Consider the following 13402-nt stretch of genomic DNA (forward strand, 5'->3'; position numbering starts at 1 on the left):
TGCTCCTTTCATTTCTCTCCAGCTCTGAAACACAGGCTGGAGGCTCCTGCTTATCTTCCATCCCAAAAGGAGGCTCTGATCCTTGGAGGAGGACCTGGTATGATTCCAGGATCTGAATTAGAAACCACAGTCTTGAGATGAGGCCAAGTGGGCCAATTAAGAAGGTGTTGACGACGCTTCCCAGGAACGAGTTTCTAGATATTTTAACTTTGATGGCAAAGTTTAAGCTTCTAAAAATCCCCCCAAGAACCTCATATTTTCCAGGGAATAGTGCCTGGGCTCTTAAGAGCTTCCAAGAAAACAGGATTCTCGGAAGGTCTTCCGACCTCCAGGCTCACTGGTCCAATCAAGAGATGTATGGAAAAACAGAAGCAAAACAAACTGTGCCTTCTCACACACCCTGAGAGATCTGAGATAAGTCTTTAAGGAGTTTGCTGCAAATCAGGACAGTGCACCGGCTTTGGGAAATAAGCTCCCTCCTGTTCTCCCCATTTTTTGGCTGCTGGGCACAGCAGGGTTGGCCAGCAACCATGTCATGTCAGAATAAGGGGTTCAGATTAACACTTTCCCCACCTGAATTTCTCTCTGAATCCTGGCACACCTAACTAATCTCCAAAACTGGCACAAACTGGTTATTACAATCTAAAGTGTAAGGGTCCACGAAACCTGTGTTCCTACTGCAAACCCTGCAAGGTAGTCTGTCTGTAGATGAGAAAGCTAAGTCTCGGGAGGAACCAAGAGATTCAGGGGAAGTTCCCTTGCGCAGGCGTGACTCAAACAGGCTCAAACTCACCACCCCAATCTAATTTGGGAATTCCTAAGAACAGGTGAGAGGTCATGGCCAGGGAGGTTTGGAGGAGAGTCCCGCTGCTCCCCGTGTTAACCCTTCAGCTCCTGGACCCTGGTGGTGTTGCTGGAGTCCTGCAAGAGAGGCCTGACTCTAGCGGAAAGGGATTCCAACAAAATAATAATAATAAAAAATCCAGATAATGGAAGAAGAAATGGTGGGAAACAACAGAGAAATTTAATCAGTATAGCTATGCTAGCAAGACAAAGGAGAGCAGTGCCCTTAGTTCCTGTCCCAAGGAACACTGACATGAGCTCCCAGGTTATAGGAAAGGGAGAGAGGGTGGGGCAAGAAAATTACACATACTCAGTCCCTGTCAAACGGTGGTTCCATTGGTCATTATCTCTCAGCGCTGGTTAGGAAGAGCTTTGTTGCAACAAGAAAGCCTTGGACTCTTGTCGCAAGATGTACTGAACCCTGAGGTAAGTGCAAAAGAGAATACCTCAAAGCCAAGGTGGCATAGGCAGAATGGAGCCAGCGACGCCAAGGTTTTCTGCTTTTGGTTGTCCATTTGGGCATTTTGGGGCCAGGTGGGGAAGAGTTGATGCTGTGAGCAAAGGTAGCCTCTAAGCCAGTAGTTCTCAACTTGTGGGTCACGACCCCTCCGCAGAGTTGCCTGAGACCATCAGAAAACACAGATACTCACATTGCGATTTCTAACAGTAGCGAAGTTACAGTCATGAAGTCGCCACGAGGATAATCTTATGGCCGGAGGTCACCACAGCATGAGGAACTGTACTAAAGGATCAAAGCATTAGGAGGGTTGAGAACCACTGCTCTAAGTTCCTGTTCCCCTGGAGCAGCAGGAAGAAAGCAGGTGAGAAAGCCCCCCCTTTTTTTAATTAAACTATTATTTTAATAATCATAGAGTCAACACAGCCAGCCGAAGACTGGAAACGAGTCCCAGACATAGGTGGATTAAGGCAGGGGTCAGCTCTGCTTTTGGGGCAGAGAGGAAGCATTACAGGATGGGCCACTAGGAGCATCTGGGGTGGGGAAGAATGCGCAAATGCTGGGGCATCGATCGGCAGGCTGCAACTCATTTACTGTAGCTGATTGAGGGGTGAGGTTTGGAGCTGGGAAGTGGGAGAGAGCCGTGACAGAAGAGAAGAGAAGGGCACAGAGAATGGGGCATGGGAAAGACACATAAACTGGGAAGTTGGATAAAATCAGCTTAGGCTTTGTACATATGAATATGTATGGGTTTTAAAAATCCTAAAATATAAATTATCCAACTTTCAAATAAAAACGTTAAGCAAGTATCGCATGTAGCAGACGCTTTCCTTACACCACTGAGCTGAAACCCATGCGCTGGCTGGCCTGCCCTCCGAGACAGTCACAGCACCATTCCCTCGTGACTCCATGTTGGTCTTGCATCACAGCTGCATTTTATCTTCTAACAATTTTGCAAGAACTGGATCTTTAAAAAAAAAAAAAACCATTACACTGCTTAGGCAAGTGCTTGCCTTCTGCCTACATCTCCCCAGGAGTCTTCCCTGGGGCGGAATGTTGCTTCTCTTTTTTGGAGATTGGTTGTGGATTTGCTGAGAATGAAACCATCCCTCAGAATCACAGCACAACCCCCTCCCCCCCACACACACACCGCCTGTGGTACCGCCCGACACCTGGAGTCCCAATTGCCCCTGCTGAGCCAATGGACTGAGCTCATTTATAGACCCACGGCCACCTGCAGTCAATCGAGAGCCATTAAAATATTGCTATTCCCTCCGAGGTCAGCACTCCAGCTCAGCCAATTCCTTTAGCCCTTCATTCCTGTCCCACATAATCCCGAAGCCCCAAGTCTCTGGATCTCTTGTTAATGCAGATTTATTATGATTAGTATACGAGCCTCACGAAGCCACAGCAATAAGGGCAAGTGACCAGACGTCATACTTATCAGTGCCAAACGTCCAACTCTCAACACATATATTTGGAGAGTTTTGTTCTCTAATTTGATAGCTTTTGGAGGAGAGACTCCATAGTGTTTCATAGTTTACAACCCAGGTGGGACCCATTTTCAGGGATCTGATCAGGTGAGTGCGTTGTGTGCGTGTGTGTTTGTATCTCTGGGTGCACAAGAGTTCCGCTCACTTCTAACTGGAGTGACCTAGGTTTGTTTCAAAGAGGAAATTAGGTGCAATGGAAGAAGCCATTGGCTGGGTATCTTGAAGTTTGAATTCTAGCCCTAGCTATGTGCTGCCTAAACAACCCGGTTCCTCCATCTTCCATTTCGTCCAGTGCTAGACCTGTCTCTGTCTCAGCCTGGAGGGCTGGCTTAGTGATCTCCCAGAGGTGGTGGTTCTCATTCTGTGCTCGGGGCACATTTTTAGTAAATAGTGAAGCCCAGTCAAATGTTCAAGGACTGTAACAACACTGGAGACGTCAGCCACCCTCAAGTGCATTCCTTACTACAACAGAGCCGTACCTCCCATTTCCCGTAAAGTCACCCACAGCTTTTGGATCCATATCCGGCCAGCAAGTTCTTTCTGTAAGTTGCCCCCCACTCACTGTATTCCCTCAATAACCCAGAACAGCAGGTTTCCCTCTGTATCTTTCATCATCTCCATCCCTATCATACCCATGCCTCCAGCCGCATACTTGTCTCAAGTCTGTCCATACCGCTTAGCGTTCCATCAGATATATGAGCCTGCGCAACACGAGCGCTCAACTATGACCCGAACTGATTTGTAAGTAAGCTGGGCTAAATATTAAGAATAACTATGTCTGAGGGTCACACTTGCTAGAAAGTCCTGTGGCTTTTCTCAGTGGAAACAAAACGCATTGAGGAAAGAGCTGACTGGGCTGGTTCTGTAGGCTGAGTATGTTCGGGAAGGGCTCAGATACCAGAGGACTGGTGCTCACCGTTCCTGTGCCAAGCGTACTGAGGTGTCACCTCGGGAAGAAGTTAAGGTAGGTCTCAAGAGACTTCTGTTACTGCCTTCAAGGGTGAGATACCCTAACAGGGTGAGCCTGATGTTTCTCTTGGTCCCTGAGTTTTGTTTCATCCTCTCACCCCCCCCCCCCAACTTCCAACATGATGCCACCCACCATGGTGTGAAGGAGCCAAGGGAACTCCCAACAGAGGCTGAACCAAGAAGGCTGCCTAATCTCGGCCTCTAACTCCGTGAGACAAATAAAACCCCCTTCTTTAAAAAAAAAATATGGAGCTTCAGATTTTCTATTGTAACAACTAAAAATAGATTAATATATGTAGAGTGTTTAATAAGTCTATGTTAGTTGGAGAAAGGATTCCTTATTGAAGAGAAAGAGAGCTGAGAAGCCTCTGCAAGGCCCCCGCCTCTGCAGAGCTTCGGGAACATTGTCGGAAGATTCGTGAATGGAACGGCTCACACGGACTATGAGCAGCAACGGGGCAGAATGGTTTTTTAAGTACTCAAAGACAGGTCGTGGAGGGCACTGAAGCCTCAGCTCGGCTGGCTTCCTGTAAATCCTCTTCGCTTCCTCCAATGCCTTTCCCAAGCACCGGCTGGTTTGCTGTTCTAGACAGAGAAAATGGCAACCGGCTCAGTGGCCGCTCAATAGCGATTCAGAACTGTCGTCAAGGAACGGCGAAGATCAAGGCTTTTCAGAGGCCGGCGGCAAGTGGATCAAAGGAAGTCTTTATCATGTGTCTGGTGGGGTGTGACTTTAAACACCAGAAAATTGGCCTTTGGAGTGCACGCATTTATCATTAAAGTGTGTCTTATTTCTAGGGAAACAAGGTCCTCAGCTCCCAGTCCACATTTTTTTTTTTTTTAAAACCAGGAAATGAGTAGCTAACAGGCCTGTGATCTTCCCTTTCTTCTCTAATGAGACTCAGGCATTAGAGTAGGTGTGTTTACGGTATACCAGACGTGCACTGAACACTTCAGGTGCAGAAGCGGCTGAGGCCCCTGCCCTCCTGGAGACTGCGGGGAAGCCGGGCAGTTATGGGAGGTACCCCCAACCTGTTCTGGCTGATGCGAAGAGAGGAGTACAAACCCGGGCTCCAACCTGCAGGAAGCCCGTGTGATTGAGGTGGGACAGTGCACCAATGTGTATGGTTTCTAGAGGAAAAGAGGGTTGCTACGGTCAGATTAGAGTCCAGAACGTAGAGGGAAACCGCCAAGGCGCTAGGACTCAGAATGGTCAATTTACACGCAGCCCTGGAAGCCATGCTAGAACTTATTAAGAAGAATGGAAAAAAAAATCTCTGGAAGATCCTGGGGCGGAGATTAAGATTAGCAACTCTACACATGTGTAAGAGGAGCCAGGAAAGGCTAGTGATCGGGGACTAATGGTCTCAGCAGGTTTTGAGAGAGTTTCCCAGAGCCGGCTGCTTCGTGAGCTGTGCCCACGTGGGTGTATTGTTGGAACTACATCCTGCAGAGTGTCAACAGGACGGCTGTGCCCTGAGACAGGCCCTTGGAGGCGATTCCATACTCTTCTGCTTTCCCCTTTCCCCCATCCCGATCTGGTGAGGCCACCAACTCCCAGAGAAGGGCAACCGGATGCTGACTTCTTCCCGTTGTACGATTTTTTTTTTCATCTCGGGTTGAGCTGCTACCAGAAGTCCGTTTTTCTTTTCCTTAGTGTCGCTGGTTGAACTTTTGAGCCTATGTTAAGTGTGCCGTCCCCAGTCGAGCGACATTCCCAGTGATGCGACCAGACATCTTCAAAAATGACTGGGAATACTTTGATGTGTGTGGACTCACAGGGTTGAACTGGTCCTGCTGCCCTCCAGAATCCCATTTTGTACAGATTTAAGCAAAGTTTCTGGAAGGATCAGGGTTGGGACATGGAATTGGAGCCAATCTGCATCCCACATTAAAAAAAACAAAAGACTATTAAGAATGACTCATGAGCACCCACTGAAGGTAAATGCTAGTGGCTTACTGGAAGACTTTATGCATGAATGAATGACCACAGCCCACACTGCATCTGCAGGCATGAAGTAGAGCCAGGCTAAAACTTCAAGACCCCAGCCCAGCCTCATCCATGAGTGTCAGGTCCAAACAAGAGAGATTGTCTCAAAACTCAAGGTGGAAAATGGCTGGGGGATGACCTCCAACCTCCACACACCTGCGTGGACACGCACATGTGCACAGATGCACATGCACCACGCAATCTGTACTTACAAAGGTGTTTCCTCACGGGATACAGAAGGGTGATTCTAACTCTCTATGGTCTCAGTGGAGAAAGTGACCACTTAAATCTGTCCCAGAACCAGGCACAGTGGCACATGCTTGCTAACCCACAGGCCAGTCTGGACCGCATACAGTGTGAGACCGTACTTGTTACTTTGATGCCATTTTAACACAATAGTCTTCGGAGAGCAGGGGACCTCAACTGAGACAACGTCTCTATAAGATTGGGTTGCAGGCCAGACTATAGGGCATTTTCTTAATTAGTGATTGATGTGAGAGGGCCCCGCCCATTTGAGCGGTGCCATCCCTGGGCCGTCAGTCCTGGGTTCTATAAGAAAGCAGACTGAAGGAGCCATGAGGAGCAAGACAGTAAGCAGCATCCTCCACGGCCTCTGCATCAGTTCCTGCCTCCAGGTTCCTGCCCTGTTTGAATTCCTGTCTTGACTTCTTCCTTGGATGGTGAACTGGGATATGGAAGTGTAAGCCAAATAAACTCTCGCCTCCCCAACTTTGCTTTTTCGGTCATGGTGTTTCATCCCAGCAATAGTAACTAAGACAGAGACATGTCTAAAAAAAAAAAAAACCTGCACAAAACTACTCCATTTTCAAAGCGCCTTCTCGACAGCTCCCCCCCCAAGTGGATACCCCGCCCCCTCATCCACTTTTGTTTTAGGAGACATAGCATTTAAGTCTAAAGTCAAAGCTACCATTTTGACATTTACTCAGAATCTTGGCATTATTTCCTGGCTATTTCCCACCAATACATGACGTACACTTCACTCAATAATTTTTTTTTCTGGTTAATATAACTTTTTATTACAGAGCTTTTAAATTTTACTCCTCTCTCTTGTAGTTTGGATCTTAAATGTCCCCCCAAAGACCATGAGTTAAAGGTTTGGTCCTCATCCATTATGGGGAGATGGTAAGGGAACCTGCCTTGTGGAAAGTAAGTTAGGTCATCGGGAGAGTGTCTTTGAAGGGGATAGTGACCTCAATCCCTTTATGTCTCTCCTTTTCCCATCCCTACTGCTAGGACGGAAGCAGCTTTTCTCTATGACATGACCACCTTGATGTCTCTCCATGGGCCTAAAGCCACCTGCCCAACACTAACAGACACATCTGGCTTATCCATCCATCCTCTTCACACTGTTCTGTGTGGTCATTTCTCCAAAGAGATGGAGAACCGCCACACTCCACCAGTGATGATCAGCCCTGCGTGGCGTCTGCCCCAGCGGTACAGTACTTGAGATGCTCATCTTGTCGGAACAGGGTTGATGTCACTGAGAAGAGCTTGTTGCCCAGTGTGCATAGAAACCAGTGCTTTGAGCCTGGGTTTTACAAAAAAAGAAAAGGCTTTCTTGTACAGTCGACTGGCAGGAGCTATAAACTCAGATCTGATTCTCCAATCTGTTAGAAGTCAGAGAGAGGAGCTCGCCAGAGGTAAAAAAGAGGTATACTGCTTGTTGGTTGGACGACAAGCTCAAGGCAAGCTGGTGACTATTATTTCAAGGTGTGTTACTTTTGTTTATGCTGTGGAACGTTGGTCTAATGATGTAAAGATGTGTTGCTTTTGTTTATGCTGCGTTTGTTCAACTCTGTGAAGCTGTGTTACTGTGCCTGTCTAAAACACCTGACGGTCTAATAAAGAGCTGAATGGCCAATAGCGAGGCAGGAGCAAAGATAGGCAGAAGCTGGTAGGAAGAGAGAATAAACAGAAGGAGAAACGAGGAAGAGAAAGAGCAATGAGGAGACCTAGGGGAGGAGGACATCATAGGGCCAGCCACCCAATCAACCATGGAGTTTGAGTGAAAGTAAGATATATAGAGGTAAGAAGAGGAAAAAGCCCAGAGGCAAAAGGTAGTGGGGATAATTTAAGAAAAGCTGGCAAGAAACAAACTGAGCTAAGGCTGAGCATTTATAACTAAGAATAAGAATGTGTCTCTGTGTGATTTATTTGGGAGCTGGGGGACCCCCCCCCAAAAAAAAGTCAAAAGAGTAAAACATAACACAACAAAGACCCATCCTTGGTAGGGGAGGTCCTTCTGTCTATGTGTTGATTTTGTTGGTTACTGAATAAAGAAACTGCTTTGAGCCTATAGCAAGGCAGAACTTAGCTACTTGGGGAAAACTAAACTGAATGCAGGGAGAAAGAAGGCGGAGTCAGTGGGACGCCATGGAGCCCCTGCCTGAGACAGATGCTGGAACTTTACCCAGTAAACCACTGCCTTGTGGCAATACACAGATTCATGGAGAGGGTTAATTTAAGATACGAGTTATCCAGAAATATGCTTACACTAGTGGCCAAACAGTATTACAAATAATATAGTTTCTGTATGATTACTGCAGAGCTGAGCGGCCGGAACAAGTAAGTGGCCTCCTACAACACATCTTTCTTTCTTTCTTTCTTTCTTTCTTTCTTTCTTTCTTTCTTTCTTTCTTTCTTTCTCTTTCTTTCTCTCTCTCTCTCTCTCTCTCTCTCTCTCTCTTTCTTCTTTTTCTTCTCCTTCTCCTTCTCCTTCTCCTTCTCCTTCTCCTTCTCCTTCTCCTTCTCCTTCTTCTTCTTCTTCTTCTTCTTCTTCTTCTTCTTCTTCTTCTCTTCTTCTTTTTCCTTTTTTTTGGTAGGGAGTGTGTGAAGCTAAGCTCTCTGCACCAGGAACTTTTGAGTTCATAAAAATCATTGCCCAGAAAACCTGAGTTCTCATGGCCATTCCTAAAGAGCTGGCCTCAAACTATACACACCGTTAGCAAAAAGCCTGGCATCATTACCTGGGAAACCACTTAAAGTTAAGGGATTTATGTCCACGTGTGTCCAGGCCTCATCTGCTTTCACTCATGGTCCACAGTGGAGGCTGTCATCTCTTCACCGGCAGCTGGGCAGCACGGGGTGGGGTAGGGGCTACTGTTCCTGCCTGCCTGCCTCCAGCCTTCCTCTCTTCCTGCCTTGGAGCCCTTTCATGGTTAATTCTTTAAATCCGATCCTTTCACTGAGGAGTGAGCTATCGTGGGTTTCTTTGTCCTCAAAGGGTCGGCATTAGGCTGTGAGGACCTTCAAACAGAATTCTATCCTCCTTTAAAGATGAAAAAAAATCGATTCCCCTTTTATAAATTATGAAGATATTTAGCTAATCACGTTGAAGATGTACGTTATTAGAATTATCCGCAGGATGGCAGTGGCAGGTGGATGTCTGTGAGGTAAAGGGAGGGTTATTCTCATAGCCTCTTCGTTGCTCTTAAGTGCACTAGGAAAGCAGGATTTCTTCAGGGCTTCACGTGTTTTAGAACTGTATGTACTTGAGGGAAAGGAACCCTCTTCTTAATCCTCCCCAGTGTGCTTCTCAAGGGCTCACAAGGGTGTTGTTGCTTAGGCAGCTACACTGTGATTCCTTTGTCTAACAGAGATCAAAAGCTACGTGGCCACAGCAAAAGAAGAAAAACCAACCTCACTCCACATCCACAGAGCATGGAAAATTCAGTTCCCAAGCTGGTGAGACGGCTGGGTAGGTAAAGGTGCTTGCCACCACCGAGTCTGACAACCCCGGTTGGATCTGCAGGTCCTGCACGGCTCAAACACTATGGCAGGGAATGCCTGGTGGCAGGGGCTGTTCTAGCTGAGGCTCTGAGAGCTCCCGGCGGCTGGTGACATTGTGTTTGTGCGCAGGGAGCTGAGAGAGGTAACTCTGGTGCTGGGCTCAACTTTTCCTTTTCCTGGTTTCATTTGGTCCAGGACCCAAGCCTGTGGGATAGCGCCATCCATATTCAGAATGAATCCTCTTCTCTTCAGTTAGCCCTGCCCCTACCACCTAATCTGATCGTGAATACACCCAGACATGTGTCTTCTGGTTGGTTCTAAATCCAGTGAAGTTGAGGATGGAAAGGAATCATCACAAGTCACTCTCTGCCTTCTCTATAATGCAGTGAAATTTTCCTGCAAATTCAAGCCACACCATTGACAAAACGCAAGTGTGTAGGAGCCATGCCCAGTGTAAGAGGAATTGGCCCAAAGCTGCTTTGCCTAATCCTTCATTTTGTCAATAATCATTCTGCTACAATGCCAAATGGACAGAGAGCTGTTTTCTTGGGATTTCATGCAGGAGTGATGATCATATCAAACTCAGATTACTTCTGTGTAACCTTTCTTCTTTGATGGCTGCTTTTTTTTTCTTTAAAAAAGATTTAGTTTACATGTGTGGGTGTTTGACCCGTGTATATTTTTATACCACAAGCATACATTGCCACAAGAGGCCGGCCAGAAGGTAGTGTTGGATCCCTTAGAATTGGAGCTACAGGTGGTCGTGAGCTGCCATGTGGGTGCTGGGCACCAAATGTGTCCTCTCCAGGAGCAACCCGTGCCCTCACCTGTTGAGTTATCTCTCCAGCCCCTTTCTTTTCTTTTCAGTTGGCTGAGTTGGGATGAAGTTCAGCCAGGCGAATGGTCTACACCTCCAGTATAATTGTTGTTCTTAAATGTCTTCCAGTGTTGAAATTTTGGAACCTAGATATTTGGGCTTCTTTCTCTTGCCTTCCCAGCCACCCCCTGACCACCCCCACCACTCAAGAATTCGCAGAATTCCTAGGGTCCTACAGAAAAGCTAAAACTTACTGGGTACAACATCCAATTTCAGTCATGATGGAAAATCGACTTTCCATAATCTCACACTTGTAATGTATGTGGAAATGACTTGCAGGCATGAGACAACATGCTATCACATGTAATGATCCGCGAAGAAAGGAATCTATACACAGTGAGCTTTATGGTCAGCCCTGCAAACAACGTCATCACCGAGGAAAAGAAGTTGCCTCGGGCACACCACAAATAGAAGCACAGAGATGTCGAGCCCAAGGAGAATGCAATGGTTTTCTAGGCAGAGAAGGGCGGATCCCAGTTCAGAAATGCCGAGGCTGCCTGGAATCTTCAGGATGGGACGCCTGAGAGGAGAAAGGCCCCAAGTTATGAGGCGAGGTCTCCTTGAGTCACTGACTGGGAACTAAACTGCACACGTTCAGGGTGAGACGCCAGGAGGGCTGACAGAGATTAATTAGTGCCAAAGCGGGAGATGAGTGACGAACCTGTAATGATTCTTTCTCTGTCCCGCCAGCCAGCTCCCAAAGAATGACATCTTGTGAATTAGGAAAGCTCAGCCTATAGCGTAGGATGTTCCTAACTAGCTCCTAGAACTTGATCCATTTATGTTAATCTACATTTTATCATATGGCATGACCTCTCTTCCATCTTGCACCTCCTGTTTCATCTCTGTGTCCAGGCGTCTCCCACATACCTAGTTCCTCCTCCTCTTCCTTTCTTTCCCCAGAAATCCAGCTCCTACCTCCTGTCTAGCTACTGGCAGTTCAGTTTTTATTACACCAATCACAGCAATACACTTTCACACAGTGTACAAAATATTCCACATTTCCCAAAATATCTTAATGTTCTGACAGAACATAAAGACCTTAAGAAAAAACCCTCAATGAACAGCAATTAGTAGAGAGTCTAGAGGAGGAGATGTGAGGAGTAGGGGCCGATGTATCCATATTTGAACTCTGTCATAGTTTGTTGTCATAACCACTCTCATTTATTCATTTTTGTTGAGCTCTTGCTGGCCTGATTTAGAAATTATACTTTATTCCAGGTAGATATGCATAGGAAAATGCAGTGTAGGTAACTCCCAAGATCCACTGGTGTTGGGAGCTGTAGATCCTGACCCCTTGGCTTTCTTTGCCTGCGCTGCTCTGAGCACGAGACCTTGATGGCAGGCTGGTGGTCTGCAGCTGAAAGATCCTGAGAGCTGGGCGTGGCTAAGGATTCCTAGGGAAGCTGCCTCTGAGCACAATAAAGTTTGACCCGTGTTCGTGTCTCTCTGTTTGTCTGTCTTTGTATGTTTTTAAGTCCCCAGCTTAGTACCCGGCTCACGTACTGTCTTGTAATGGTAAGGGAGCTACAGGACAGGCTCAGGACCTTGTGGCTTTTACACACTGGGTTCTTGAAATGTATCCCCTTACAGGTAAAGGGGGAGGAGCTACAGTAGAAAATACTTGTCATACATACTTAATACATAATTGAGTACGTGAACCAACTGACTTTGTGTACATTAGGAAATCAAAGTCAAAACTGTTGCCTTTCCCATTCTGCAGGACTGCACCACAGCAGAGTTGCCCTTAATAGCTCTTATCCAGGCTCCATATTCATTGGATTTCCTGGAGATTGCCAACTCTTATTCTACATGTAACTATGAACCGGATGCTGTTTGTTTGTCTTCCCTTATGGGGTGCTTCACACATTGATATTATACGAATTTCCAGAAGAGGAATGGAGGGCAGGAGAAGACTCTTTATATTGTGATGGTTGATGTTGTTGTCAATTTGAGGGGATGTGGGATAAGCAGAGGAACAACCCTCTAAGTATGTCTGTGAGGAAGCTTCTAGATGGAGTTAATTGAAGTAGTCAGAATCACCCTAAATTTGAGTGGTACCACTCCAGTCCTGGACTGAGTGAGAAGGAGAAAGTGTCTCCACTGGGCTGGAGAAGACATGCTGCTCTCGCACAGGACCTGAGTTCAGATCCTAACACTGGAATCAGGCTGCTCACAACAACCTGCAACTCTAGCTGCAAGGGATCCAGAGCTTCTGGCCTCTACAAGCAACTGGACATATGGACGCATGCACACATACACACACTCATACACACACTCATACACACACACACACACACACACACACACCGCCTGTACTATGGGATGGTACGCGAGCCGTGGAAGGGTCTGGAGATTTAAACACATATATACACAGAGACAGAGACACGGAGATGTGGATCATCCTTGAAACAAGAATGCCAACTTTATTGTGCTCCAGAGAAGCTTACATAGGGATCCTTAACTGATAGCCACGCCCCAGCTCTTGGGATTTCCAGCTGTAAAACCCACCAGAAGCCACTCCCCTGCCATCAGGAACTCCTGAGGGCCTCGTGCTCAGAGCAGCTGTAGGCACAGGAAAACAAGTTGTTTTGCTCAGTTCACTCCAGCAGGCAAAGGGTCTGAGGCAAGCAAAGAAAGTCAAGGGGTCAGGGGGGTCTGCAGCTCCCAACACACACACACACACATACACACCTCTTATATACAATTAAAAGTAAACTGAATCTCTTTTGAAAGGGGAGAGACAGAGACTCTGATTTCTGACTGTAGATACTATGTTAGGCGACCTGACCGGAGTTCCTGCGGAGCCAGCGGCAACTTCTCCTTCCTTCACTTGCTTCTGTCAAGGATGTCGGCTCAGCAACACTTAAGGCAATTAGTGCAAATCCCTTTGAAGCGTCTGGGATCTACTTCTCAACCCTGCATGCGCCAGTGTCAATGAGGCTCATAGGATGAGTCCGTCTTCCTGTGGGAGATAAGGGAGCTGGCCTTTCACAGTCCTGCAGGGCTTGCAACAGTGCCTT

The sequence above is a fragment of the Microtus pennsylvanicus genome, chromosome 20 (assembly GCF_037038515.1).
Source record: "Microtus pennsylvanicus isolate mMicPen1 chromosome 20, mMicPen1.hap1, whole genome shotgun sequence".
NCBI lineage: Eukaryota > Metazoa > Chordata > Mammalia > Rodentia > Cricetidae > Microtus > Microtus pennsylvanicus.